The sequence below is a fragment of a genome, unplaced genomic scaffold (assembly GCF_019419815.1).
Source record: "Pyrus x bretschneideri cultivar Hongxiangsu unplaced genomic scaffold, Pyrus_bretschneideri_v1 Contig7, whole genome shotgun sequence".
Taxonomy (NCBI): Eukaryota; Viridiplantae; Streptophyta; class Magnoliopsida; order Rosales; family Rosaceae; genus Pyrus; species Pyrus x bretschneideri.
In genome coordinates this window covers 11,198,836-11,213,622 of record NW_025999809.1, presented here as the reverse complement: position 1 = coordinate 11,213,622, position 14,787 = coordinate 11,198,836, and the positions used below count along the sequence as shown (strand labels likewise).

Genomic DNA, 14,787 nt, shown 5'->3' with positions numbered 1-14,787 from the left:
TCGACAACTCCCACATGAGAAACATGTGATTTAAAAATCCCATTAGGCAAGGCTTTTGTCAGTGGATCAGCAATCATCGTATCTGTGGACAAATGTTCCACAACAATGGCACCTTCTTTTACTTTCTCTCTAACTTTAAGAAACTTCACATCCATTAGCCTAGAAGCCAAAGTCCTTTTATTGTTCTTTGAGAAAAAGATGGCTAAATTATTATCACAAAACATTCTCAATGGTTTCTGAACTGAATCAACAACCTTTAATTCACTAATGAAGTTTTTAAGCCACACCGCTTGCTTCATACCTTCAAAACATGCTATAAATTCTACTTCCATGGTGGAAGTAGAGATTATGGATTGTTTAGCACTTTTCCAAGAGACAGCACCTCCATTCAGCATAAAAATATATCCCCCAATCGATTTCCTTTCATCCATGTCCCCAGCTAAGTCCAAATTTGTGTATCCAGCTGCTTCTAGTGTATTCTCTCTTCCATATACCAACAAGTAATCTTTTGTTCTCCGTAGATACCTCAAAACTTTCTTTGCAGCCACCCAATGTGCCTTACCTGGATTTGATTGAAATCTCCCAAGTAAGCCAACTATAAATGCTAGATCGGGCCTTGTGCAAATATTAGCATACATTAGACTACCTACTATAAAGGCATATGGCTTCATCTTCATCTTTTCTTTCTCTAACTCATTCTTTGGACTTTGTTGCCGAGAGAATTTGTCACCTTTATTCACAGGAACATCAGCATAATTGCAATGCTCCATATTGAACCTAGTCAAGACAGATACCATTGCCTACTAGCCTGTTTAAGTCCATAAATAGATTTATTCAGTTTGCAGACCATGTTATCCTTCCCCCTTTCAACAAATTCAGTTGGTTGTCGCATGTAAATGTCTTCCTCTAATTCTCCATTGAGAAAAGCTGTTTTGACATCCATCTGATGTAATTCTAAGTCAAAGTAGGCTGTTAAAGCCATGATTACTCTCATAGAATCTTTTGAAGAGACTGGAGAGAAAGTGTCACGTAAACCAATTCATTCTCTCTGTGTAAATCCCTTTGCCACCAACCTAGCCTCGTATCTTTCTATTCTGCCTTCGGCATCTCTCTTGGTCTTATAGACCCATTTACAACCTATTGGTTTGATGCTTGAATCAGAATTTGCCAATGTCCAAACATTGTTTTTAGACATGGATTCCAGTTCATCTTCCATGGCTTTCTTCCATAAAGCTACTTGAGGACTTGACATTGCTTGTGGAAACGTTAATGGATCATCAATTTCCCCAAAGTCATATTCAGTTTCTTAAAGATACACATAATCGTTGGAAATCGCAGGTTTTCTAGTTCTCATTGACTGTCTCAATGGTTGCTGCATAGGTTAATCACCCTGTGGTTAAACTTCTTTATCTACAGTCTCTATAGGATCATCAATATGTGGTTGCAAGCTATTTTCAGTTATTGGAGTGTCCTCTTCTTCAATTGTGGTTGAGGGGTTGGTGTAAATCGGAATTTGAATGTAATCATTTGAAAAAGTGGCAATGGCAGTTTGGTTTATCTCTTCAAATTCAAATTCCTCAACTGCTAAACTAGATACATCTTGATCTTCTAAGAATACTGCATTATGAGTTTCTTGAATTCTTGAATGTGCTTGCGGACAATAGAATTAAAAACCTTTGGACTTTTCTGAATATCCAATGAAATAGCAAGTTGTTGTTCTTGAATTCAACTTCCTCTCACTAGGATTGTAGAACCTCTTCAATGGTGTTACCTGTTAGCGCCAGGCGTGGTGCATTGCCGCCCCCGCACACCTGACACAACATCGGCATCCACTACTGATGCCTCGGGATCACAACAAGGTAAAGTCAAATAACTCCCTTTATTGCCTTGTGAATCTAGCTATTCATATATTAAGTGCAATCAAAATTCTTACATACTGCAACTATGCGTTAGGTCCAAATTTGGCTTATTCGACTGTTGTGATTGTTGATGGATATCATATATTATTCATTACAATGTCTAGGGTTTAGGAATTCTTATAACTTTAGGGGAGGTTCTGCCAAAATTTTGGTATAATTTATAGTGTTTGTTTGATTGTTTGTTATTTTTTTTCAACAAAAAAAAAAAAAAAAAAAAAAGACACCTGGGGACCTTGCCTTCAGTTGAAGATGGTGAAGGTTACCTGGGTGACCAACGAACATATCACGATCGGATACGACGATCGGCATCAGGCTGCACTAACGCAGGAGCAACAGAGCACATTGGCTCACGATATTGGTCACGTCGTTTGGACCTATTGCCCTATGCAATGGAAGTCTTAGAAGGCGATACCAAACGAGGTGAGGACGAATGTGCGTGCTTATTTGTCGATAAATGTCCTGCCTTTTTATTGCTTTTCCTTTAAATTTTATATATTTATATTACTTAATGTATGCGATTAATTGGTTACAATGCAGACGAACTACAATTTCAACGACATCAACGACGATATGTTGGCGTATGTCAACAGGCTATTCGCTGAACAATACAAGCAGTGGAAGAGCGACTTGCACCAATATTTTCAGATAGTTGATGATCCGCAGGTCGCTCTTGAGGAGGGCTGCCCGAAGGAGTTTGAGGACTGGGAAGATAATTGGGTGTGGCTATGTAGTCATTTTCAGGAGCCCGATTATGTGGTACGTTTTGTATGTTAAGTCTAAAAGTATTGTACGTTTCTTACTAATATTTATTAATTTTTTTATGTTTCATTTAAATTAGAACTAATACGCTTATTTTTTGTATAACAGAAGAAGGCAAAAGCCAATAAGAACAATCAGGAGAAGAAGACTCTTCTTCACTATTCGGGTTCGAGGCTCTTCTCATATAGGATGGAGGCGCGGCGGCATGTAATAATAAAGCTTTTTCATATTCAATTTTTGATATATAAGTAATATTAATATTTTTTTTTCGTACTAACATTTTTCTTATCTTGTTCTATTCAAGGGGTTCAAAACTCCCGAAGATCGATGTCTTTGGAGACGTTTATGTTCGACCCGGGGATGAGTTGGTCGAGTCCCTTCATGTAAGTATTCTTCAATTATAATTACAATCTTATGCATTAAAGTATCATGGTTATTATTTGAATGTTATTATTAATATTTCATGTTATATTACACAAGCGACGATGATTGAGAAGAGGCAGTTGGTTATTTAGGAGTCCGCCTCCCAGCTTCTTCCTGAGACTTTGCTCAATTCTGTGGATCACCTGAGGATGCAGGGTTTCAGATCCTTATAGACACCTTAGATCATATTCTTGGGCGGATGCTAGGGACGTCTTGTAGGGGGATGAGGAATGTCCGGTAGTTGGAACCTAAAGCCTCTTCATCCTCGCAGTCGAAGGGTGACATAACAGAGGTGGCCGACCTTAGGACTAAGCTCGCCTAGTATAAGATCCAGATGTCATTGATCGTACAAGTCTTTAGTTAGTCCGACATTCGTCTCCTGGATATTCGTCCCCAGTCGACGTCTGAGCCCCTCCAACCTGAGCATGCCCAGAACTTTGCCCCTTCGATCTTTAAGCTCGTCCTCAACCCCGAGACCTTATTGCCCCAAGATTTTTAGCCGCCGCCTGCGAATGACCCTGTAGATTATTCCACATTCTTTTCAATTTTTCACTCCCTTACTTTTTAAACATTTTCCTTGTACATACATTTTATATTTATTTTAAATAAATTATTTTTCTCTTCATTACATTTTTTAATTGCAATTTTATTACAAAATTAAAACCAGAACATAAAAATATATTTTTCTTTTTGAACAACGAATACCTTCATCTCGCATAATGTTTTGTGACTAATTTGCATTCGTCGCGCAAGAATTGTTTGTCGTCGTGCAAAGTTTTAGAGACGAAGATTAGTAATCCCATGTATGTATCTTGCCATTTTGTGCGACGAATACATTCGTTCTCAAAAATTTTGTGCGACGAAGGCCAAACCGTTGTGCCTTTTTCTTTACGACCAATGCTTTTGTTCGTCGTGCAAAGTCTTTCTTTACGACCTTTGATCGACGGATTCTGTGTGATGACGTTTTCGATGTGCAAATATTTGTGCGATAGAAATAAGCTTTGCGCGACCAATTTGTCTTCGTCGCGCTAGTAAGAGGAATTTGCAAATAAATCAAAGAAGATAGATCTAGCCCAGCCCTCGAGAAATTAGCGCTTATAATGCTCACTTGAGAATACTTTTAAGATGACTGAAAAAGCTTTTAGAGAAAATGTTTTGAGTTCCATAAGCACTTAAAGTGTTTTCTGCAAGAATCACTAGTTATGTGTTTCTCTCAAGAAGCACTATTTATGTGTTTCTCTCAGGAAACACTTTAAATGCTTTTCTAGAATTTATTTGCATTTTTAACAAGTATTTGTTTCAAAAATATTTTCATCAAAAGTGCTTTCAATCATTTTAAAATCACTTTTAAACAAGTAACTTTAAGCCAAAGCAAAATGCCATCAAACAAGAAGTAGATTACAACGAAGAGAGAAACTCATATTTAAAAAGGGAATCGAAAGCAAGATATTTATAATTTTAGTGCATTTGTTCTTGCATTTGAGGTCTCATATTTAATCTGTGAAAGTAATTCAGTTCTCTTCCATTTCATTTGAACCACAAACAATACCTTATGTCCACATTTTATTGCACCAAATGACCAACATAAAAGAGAAAAACTCATCATGAATAATTGGTTGGAATCCACAAACTGGTTTTCTATGGCTTGGGTGTCGAAGAATACAAAAAATCTTACATAAAAAAATGGACAACTTTTAACAACATTGAACTCTTTTGTAATAAAACTCTCGCTATTGCACTATACAAATAATAAGAATCCAATTGGAACGAAATCGTCTTTGAAATTATTACTAAATTGTGGCCTATTTCTTTAAAATCATTGATATTAGACGAACACTCATTGTTACCTAACATCCTACCTAACGTCCTGAAGGACCACAAGTGCATCAAAATTGTAATACATCTCCCCCAAGATATGTGCATGTGCAGCCATTACAACGATTGGGCGAAATGAAAATGGAACGTGACAGAATCCCGTTTTAGTATGAACAAGATGAACCAATTGGTCATCTTTCTTGCTTCCCACGTGATCCTCAACCCTAAATATAACTACTTGTATATACTAGGGGAGTAAACTATGGTCTATTTGGGGAAACTGTCACAGTTTTCATCCTCCCTAGTTCCCAACCTTCCACGAAAACTACTATACAAATGTACTCAACTAGCATTCCACGAGATGATGAGGTTTCCTATTTAAGCAACTCTCCTGTTACTTGGATTAAAACTTTTGGTACGCCGGGGACTTCTAAATCTCTAGAGTAAGATTTCAGAGAGATGACCAACGACACACTACTAATCAACACCGATTGTTCTTAACTTAAGGTATGGAGTTTTACACAAAATGATACAAGGTTATTATAGTAGTGGAGTAACTCATTACATATTGTATTTTATTTGGGGCTTTTAGCCAAAATGGTTTTTGCGATGGCACTTCATTTGGTCCCCTAAGATTTAAAATCGATAAAAGTAATCCCTGAGATTGTCCACCGACAACCGTTTTGGTCATTTCATGAAACATCTCCGTTAAATTGAGGGTATTTTTGTCAAATCAACCCCTCCACTTAAACTGATGGTTTCTTAATTTAACGGTATTTTTTTTTCCCACAAAATGACCAAAGTGATTGACGATGGACAATCTCAAAGACCAATCCTATTAATTTTAAATCTTAGAGTCTAAAGTGAGGAGTTATAACAATTTCGGAGCCATTTTAGCTAAAAAAATCTTTATTTTGTTAGGTTTTCGACGTGATATGGCCATTTATTGCACAGGCACAGCACAGGAAGCATTCATGGAGGAATTACATAGGACAGTTGGACCAGGCAGATCAGTCTCCTTCAAAACCCAGCAATATCAATCAACTAACACAGTGAGTTTATTAGCTAGAAAAAATAATTAATCAAGTAAATAAGGACTTTATTTAAACTTAATTAACCTTTTTTTGTTGCTAATTATATGGTATGCAATGTACGTGAAGATTCCACACAGCGCAATTCATGCCATGAAGTTTCTCTGTCGGTCGTGGAGTCCATCTGCCTCTAACTTTCAGCGGATGTTTACATCAACTGTGAGAAGATATGTGGATTTAATAAATTTATAGTATCAACGGAAAATCCTTCGCTAATATGATTTTCACATTTTTCGTTTTCTCCTTGCATTCATCTCTTGATTTTCATTTGATTTATTTAATCTGAAGAAAAGAGAGAGGAGTACAGGGAAAGAAAATGAAAGTGCAAACATCACTTCTAGGTGTAACGTGAAGTTGGCTACTTTAGTCTACCTTACCAAGATGATTGCTTAATTTGCAGGACGTGTCTCCGTCACATGACAACTGGAGTTCAGCGAAACAAGACGAAAAGCTGGACGATGAGTTTAGCTCAGGGGAACTCGAAGATCCAAAACTGGAGATACAAGAAGTTATAAATGAGTTTCCACTCCAGAATAGAAGCAGTATGTCCATCAGGGGATCTTGGTGGGGAAGCAAATCCTTAACTAGCTTACTCAGACAGCACAGACTGAAGAAGAAAGAAGATATCCGGATTCACACAGCTAGCGTTCACGCGGCGCTCTCTGTCACACGCTTGGCTGCTGCGATTGCCAACGTTGCAGCTGCCAAGAGCGGCATAGAATCAGTAGAAGTCGGTGAAGATGGCAACCCCATCATCATAAGCGACATTGTTGCTTCTGCGGCATATCTGGTTGCTGCAGTATGTGCCGAAGCTGCAGAGTCGTTGGGTGCGCACAACACTCATGTTTCTTCTGCCATCAACTCAGGCTTGGCTATCCAAACAACCGGCGACATGATCACACTCACAGCTGATGCTGCAACATGTAATTCCCGATCCATTGAATGTTTCCTTCGCCAGAATCGGCATAAAAAGTAAAAACATAGGTTTAACTTGACTAAATGATCCCTTGACAGGTTTAAGAGGAGCGGCAGCACTCAAAGCAAGAGCCACCGCGGAATCCTATTTTCTCAAAACCCGAAATCTGCTGGAAGTAAAAAGCGAGCTATCAGTTGTCACTCCTTCTGGTAAGAAAATACGGACTCATTTTTCACCCACGTTGCTGTTATAAGAACAAAGTGAAGATAAATTCTTGTTTGCGGAAGCAGGAAGCACAAGATACGGGTGGGCGTCCATATACTCGAAGCACAGTCAGCTCATGCTGAGCATCCAGAACAAGCATCTGGGATTCTTAGCAACAAGAAAGGAGTGTAAGATCAAAGACTTCTGATTTCATTTTCGTTTTCTTTTCCGTGAAATTATAGTTCTCTTATGATTTTTCCAGATAAGATTTTCCATGTGAAGGAGGAAGACCAGGGAGCTCAGGATCCCGGCAACTTTTCTATCTGCCTAAGGAGCAACAATGGAGATATCAAGCTCTTGTTTAAAGATGAAAATCAAACTTTGGTTTGGACATCAAGCATTTCTTATCTCTTGCGGATGCATGGTTGACGTTCAGCAAACCTGTAAAGGCTATAGTTTCTAATATTCAAACTCATCGCTTAATAACGACGGTGTTTCTTGCACTATGTCATTTGCATTTCTCTTAAGACCGTTCCATCAAACGAGACATTCTCCACAAAAATCAGATGATGATACAAGCTGAAAAGGGAAACAATAACAAGGAACTGAACTGCAACAATGGAGTTGTTTTGAGTCTCCGACACAAAGCGAGATGTCTTGTAAAATAACACGACAATTTATCCGTTCTCTAGATTAAAAGCTGCCAGAAGCACCAAAAAGGCCATGTTTTTAGTTTTCTCAACCTTCCTAGTAGAGAAAAAGACGGTACACATTGGCATGATTGCACAATTCTTACAAGAACTTCAGAAAGGCCATGTATTTTGTTTATCTTTGTGCATTGGATTCCAAGAATTGTAGAACCTGGTTAGTTTGGTATTGCCGTGTTTTTTGAAAAAAAAACTACTTATGTTGTGTTGTGAAAATAAACAGCTGTAAAATAAAGTTGTTGATTGTTTGGTAAATTTTTATTTGTAAATGTGCTTTTAACAAGGGTTGGAGATGGTCTAATACAAGGAAACTAATAGAGTTATAAGCTCTTTAACTAGAGAAATTTTTCAGTCTGTCGAAAACATGATCTGAAATATCAAATGTAATAATACAATTGGTTAGAAAAATTGTTCATTCCGTTGCCCATCAATAGTGTTAGGACGACAAGCACCAGAAAGGGAGGAGGGGGTTCACACTTCACACCCTGAACAGTTTATTTAAACCAAGCTACAATATTACATTACATATAGATACGTACTATTTCTTCTTCTTCTTCATTCCGACCTTTTAATCATCCATTTACAATCCTTAATAAATGTGTGAAAAAACTTGTGATGAACATACTTTGGATATAACGTAATTGTTTCATCTTCATCATTGATAATTGTAATACCATCATCTGCTATAACCAATCTAATAACACCACGTAAACGACTTATCTTGATTTTATACTTGGCACCTGAATGATCATCATGGAACCATAAATTCCAATCGTCATCAGAAATATCAACACATCTGGCAGTACCCTGAAACTTACAAGTCAGAAAAACATGCATCTTCCAGTCTCCTGAATCATCAATATCTTTGTTGATATAAAGACCTTCATTATTGAAAGCTGATCCCATTTCTTTACCATGCATCTTGACTGAAACCGTATCACTGAAGGGAAATACAGTGAAAAGAGCACTTGGTGTGTAAGTTGAAGAGGTGGGTGGGAATGAAAAAATAGCGCTCTGCTAGGGTTTTGCGGCTGCCACTATGACGGCTGCGCCAAATCTCCACTCTGGTCCTCGTTTGCCTATTGTTCCTAGGAGTTTTTTAGGCAGCGATCCCGATGTTGCCACTGAGAAACCCGTTGCTTCCAAGCAATCGTTTACCCAGTTGCTCAAACAACCTGTGGTTTCTTTATCTCAACTCCCCATTCCATGTGAAAAGGGTGGTTATGTATCAGTAAAGATTTCTGAAGATGCTTTTTCCAAGGGCTTGGATCGTTGCAAACAATCTTTGATTGGTCGTGTGCTTTTACCTAAGGGTTCTACACCAATTCAAATGGTTCATCTTAGAAATAAGCTTGAGACCATATGGGGTTTTAAGGCTTGGCGTTTAATCCCTTTGGGGAAAGGTTTTTTCTCTCTGCGTTTTGATCACGTCGAGGACATGAGACGAGTTTGGGCAGTTGGTACACTCAATCTTAATCCTGGATTATTTAGAATTTCCCAATGGTCCGCAAATTTCTCACCCTCCAAACAGAAGTCAACCCATGCACAAGTTTGGATTCGTCTACATGATTTGGGATTGGAATATTGGGAACCTCAAACCCTAATGGAAATCGCTCGGGGAGTTGGAGTACCAACCCAATTGGACAGGGCGACAGCTTCTGTGAATTTTGGTTTGTATCCTAGAATATTAGTGGATATTGACCTTTCTAAAAAGCCTCCCACTTCACTTATGGTTGAACGTGATAGTGGAGAGGTTTTATTTGTGGAAATAATATATGAAAAGCTTCCTGCTTTTTGCTCTGTTTGTGGAAATATTGTGCATCTGCCTGCTACTTGTCGTGTTGCTGCAAGGGATATTAAGCGTGGGCATGTGGTTGAGAAGGAAGGTGCAAGATCACGAATAGTGAAGCGCAATGAGAACAATCAGGATAACATTCGAGTTGAAACTGATATCCGCAATCAACTGGAAGGTGAGGTTCGTGTTAATAATGTGTCCAACTCGAGTGTGGGAGGTTTGGATGGTGGTGATGTTTCGCCCATACATGTTGTCGATGGTTTAGAAAATAATGGGACAACCTCTGCATACGTTTCAGAAACTCCAGGTTCTCATGATCATATGGTTAGTCAATTGGCTAAGGCTGGTTTGGTTCGTAAGAACTCCCTCTCTAGTGCGAGAGGTTTGGATGATGCTTCTCCCTCATATTTTGTGGAAGGTTTAGTTGCTGATAATGATATAATATGTTTCTGATACTCCGATGGGTACTCCCCTTATAGGTATTCAGTTAAACTCTTCTCTTGTGCTCTCTGAGAGATGTAATGCTAATAACTCTGTTCAAGTTGTTTCTCAAGTTCAAGAGGCTAGTCCTCCTTCTTTATCTCCTCAAGTTCGCTCTGAAATTCAAAAGGTTAATGATTGGTACAATATGGTGGAGGAAGATGCTCTTCAAAATAATGTTGCTAGTAGAGAAAACAACGATTTAGATGGTGCAAATAATGTTTCTGAGGATGACATGACTTTGATTCTCTCAAAATCTCAGAAGACAAGATTACGGAAAAAACAACGGGAATCTGGTTATCATACCTACGAGCGTGAGACTATTCAAACTCGTGCGAGGGTTGCTGCTATGGCTCCCCGTGATCCATAAAGACCATTTATTGGAATATTCGGGGCTTAGTAAATCGCCCCACTAGACGAGCTTTACGGAGCCTTGTCAGAAAACATTTTCCTGATTTTATTTGTTTGGCAAATCAGATTTCTCATATTTTTAGAGAGGGTAATCAAGTTGCTGATTGTTTGGCTAATTATGGTGTTGATCACCCCGGTGTCCATTGGTGGGATTCTTGCCCTCCTTGTGCTACAACTGTTTATTCTCAGAACCTTTCCAAGCTTCCTTGTTATAGGTTTTGCTAAAAGAAGTTTTCAATTGTTGTTATGAATTCTTTAATGGTCTGGGTTTGGCCTCATGTCTCCCCTGACATATTGTATTTTTCTTGTTTATCAATAAACTCTCCTCAAAGTCTCTTCCCATGATAACAATGCTGGAGTGGGACAGACTTTGTGGCCAAATTTATTAAAAAAAATAAGAAAAAAACTCTTACAAGAAGCTTAACATAATCTGCCAGGATGGATTCGAGGCTATCTGAGGCTTCTAAAACAGGAGATATCCAGCTCTTGCACCAGTTGATGGCAGAGAATCCACTTCTGCTCCATAACCTTGCCCTAACTCTTGCCGGACATGTCGAATTTGTTCAGGAGATCCTGAAGTTGAAACCAGCTTTTGTGCATGAAATGAACCAGGATGGGTTCAGCCCCATGCACATCGCGGTAGCCAACGGGTATTTGGAGGTTGTCAGGGAGCTGCTGATAGTTGACCCGAGACTCTGTCGGATGAAAGGAAGGGACTCCTCTTCATTATGCTGCTGCCAGAGGGAGGGGTGATGTTGTCAAAGAGATGGTTTTGGCTTGCCCGGAAAGTCTCGAAGACGTGACTCTGTATGATGAGACTTCGTTGCACCTTGCTGTTAATAACTGCCAGTTTGAAGCAGTTAAAACTTTGGTTGAATCGGTCATGGAACTGAGGAAGGACAACGTTTTGAATATGAAGGAAAAAAATGGCAATTCAGTTCTTCACGTAGCAACCTGGAAGAAACAACACCAGGTAGTGGAATGGTTAGTTGGCAATGGAAAAACTCCAAGTGCATTGGAAGTAAACATTGTAAACCAGAGTGGTCTAACACCTCTTGATCTGCTACTAATCTTCCCGAGTGAAGCCAGCGATAGGGAAATTGAAGAGATCCTTCGTGGTGCCGGAGCTTCGAGAGCACAAGACATACAATATACTCCCTCTCATGGTCCCATGGAAACAAATACCCTTCAGCTGCAGCAGCCAAACAACCCGATGGAATACTTCAAGTTCAAAATGGGCAGAGACTCTCCCAGCGATGCACGCACGGCGCTGCTAGTTGTTGCTGTACTAGTGGCCACCACCACCTTTCCAGCCGGACTCAGCCCTCCGGGTGGCTTTGTGACTTTCAACTCGATGGGATTTTTTGTTTCACTTTACATGATCTGTGTCCTCAGCACCGATTTCCCTATGCAGTTGGAGCTTCTAATGTGTATTCTCGCGATGTACAGCACGTACAACACTGCAGTTATCAGCATTGCACCGGCGAACCCGATGGTGTGTGTCTCTCTGTTAATTTGTGGTTTGCAAACTTTGCTTTCACTTGTTGTCCTACTTTGCCGGCTTTTCAGGATCAGGCTTAGAGAACTGCATCAAGTGGTTCATTTATATTTGTACATAATTAATAAGTCTATTTCCGGGATCAAATCATTGTTGCCGCATTCATCATAGAAGCTTCAGCTTCGTATCCTAGTCAGTCGTTGGTATCGTAGGCCCCGTTTGGGGTTGCAGTGCTTTAGAAAAAAAAAAAAAAGAAACCGTATCACTTGAACGGTTGAACAAGGAAAGCAAGCGAGCCATGATGAGGCTTAGTAAAGTGCTTGCAGCCCTTTTAATTATAGCCTTTTTCTCCCTTGTTGAGGAGGCTTAGTAAAGTATGGAATCTAAAGTGGTAGTATGAGGAGTATCCCAACTACTATATAAGCATTTGTAATGGCCTTCCTTCCATCAATGTGGGATTCATTCTCAAGAGCCCCCTCATGTAGGCCAGATTTTAAGCCAAACACGTGAACAACACAAATCGAGTGACGTGGAGCACGTGTGACAGTTAAGCTTCACACATGGGACAACCTGTTTTGATACCATGAAGAAAGTTGAGGTGGGACTTTGTCTTGGTTTGGTCCATCACCGAGGTGCACTTTGTCCTCACATTCTCACACGCCCTCACATGTGGTGAATTTTCAAGCCTAACAATTGGACAACACAACTCGAATGACATGTAGCATGTATGACCACAAGGATTCACTCGTGGGACAGCCTACTCTAATATCATGAAGAAAGTTAGGGTTCCACTTCCACCATAAAACTAATTTGAAATATAGAGAATGACCAACTACTTTATAAGCATATGCATGATCTATCCTCGCATCAATGTAAGATTCATTTTCAACAAAATCAGACAACTTCTGATAAAGAGGAACCTTATATGCATAATTTGTTTGGAATTTGTGCGTTTTTGATAAAAAGGAACCTTATCTGCGCAATTTTATACGATACGATTTCGCTTTCATGTTTTAATAATTTTGATTGTGGTCGAACTTGGAATATTTTACTGGAAGGCCGGGGAAGTATAATGAACGTTGAGCTAGGTTAGCTATCAAGCTCTCATAATTATAACAGTACGAGCGAACCAAGAACATGCAGAAACTCTCTTCATGACTCAAGAACTGAACATTAGAAACCCTGGGAGGCTCTCTGTATTTCAGATTTTGAGAATAAGAATATATGATTGATTGAGATTACAGACTATAGGACACAACATCTATTAATAGATGTGGAACACCCTTTGAGTTAAGGGTGTGACTCTTCAAACTATTAAATACCATACAAGCGACCAAAAAGTGCAGGAGATAAGTCCAAACCCTAAAAGAAACCAGATATCCAAAGGGTGTATTTGGGCGAGTGACTTTCAAACTTTAAAAGAATAAGAATATATGATTGATTGTTAACTATTAAAATGCTTATAATAGTTCTCTTAGTACTAGTTTGGTACTGAGGTACTTTTATAAAAAATGGCTATAAAAAAAAGCTGAACTAAAAAAAGTGTTCGGTAAACCCTTAAAAACAGCTTATTTTCACAGTTTTGGGTGAAAAAATGCTGAAAACATGAAGCAACAAAAATGAGCTTATTCTCACAGCACATCCGAAGCAGTTTTTTTTTAAAACACAATAATACCAAACCAGCCCTTAATATGGTACATTTTCAAATTTTGATAACTATTTGAAAGTCACTCGCCCAAGTACGTACACCATTTGGATATCTGGTTTCTTTTAGGGTTTGGACATGGCTCTGCACTTTTTGGTCGCTTGTATGGTCTTTAATAGTTTGAAGAGTCACACCCTTAACTCAAAGGGTATTCCACATCTATTAATGGATCTTGTGTCCTATAGTGATCTGTAATCTTAATCAATCATATATTCTTATTCTCACAAGTCAGAAATACAGAGAGCCTCCTAGGGTTTCTAGTGTTCAGTTCTTGAGTCATGAAGAGAGAGTTTCTGCATGTTCTTGGTTCGCTCGTACTGTTATAATTATCAGAGCTTGAAATGCTTGCCTTCACTCAAATTTTCATATTTTTCTTACCCCTGTCTATGTATGAATATGCAACTATTTTATATATTATTTACATGATTTATTTCATGAATTTCCGATATGATTTTTATAGCAATTTACACCTAATTTTTAACAAACTTTCCCTTCAGCCTCTCTCTCTCCCAACAAGAAAAACGAACCTTGTCTGTGCAACGAAAACGAAATCCATTTGAACCTAATGGAGGAGGTCTCATATCTTGATAGCTAACCTAGCTCAATGTCCATTATACTTCCCCGGCCTTCCAGTAAAATATTCCAAGTTCGACCACAATCAAAATTATTAAAACATGAAAACGAAACCGTATCGTATAAAATTGAGCAGATAAGGTTCCTTTTTATAAATAAAAAAAAAGTACAAAATCCAAACAAATTATGCATATAAGGTTCCTCTTTATCAAAAATTGTTTGATTCTGTTGAAAATGAATCTTACATTGATGAGAGGATAGACCATGCATGTACTTATAAAGTAGTTGCTCATTCTCCATATTTCCAATTAGCATAACTAGTGCTTATTAGGAGAAACACATAACTAGTACTTCTTGCAGAAAGCACTTCGGGTGCTTATGGAATTCAAAACATTTTTTCTAAAAACTTTTTCAATCATTTTTAAAGTATTCTCAAGTGAGCCTTATAAGCTCTAATTTCTCGAGGGCTGGGCTAGATCTATCTTCTTGGA

The 14,787-nt window shown here is 38.6% G+C and overlaps 1 pseudogene; it reads left to right on the top strand.

Annotated features, from left to right (window-relative positions):
• Positions 1 to 10,591: 10,591 nt before the first annotated feature.
• On the top strand, positions 10,592 to 12,490 carry LOC108865337 (annotated as a pseudogene).
• The last annotated feature ends 2,297 nt before the right edge of the window (positions 12,491 to 14,787 follow it).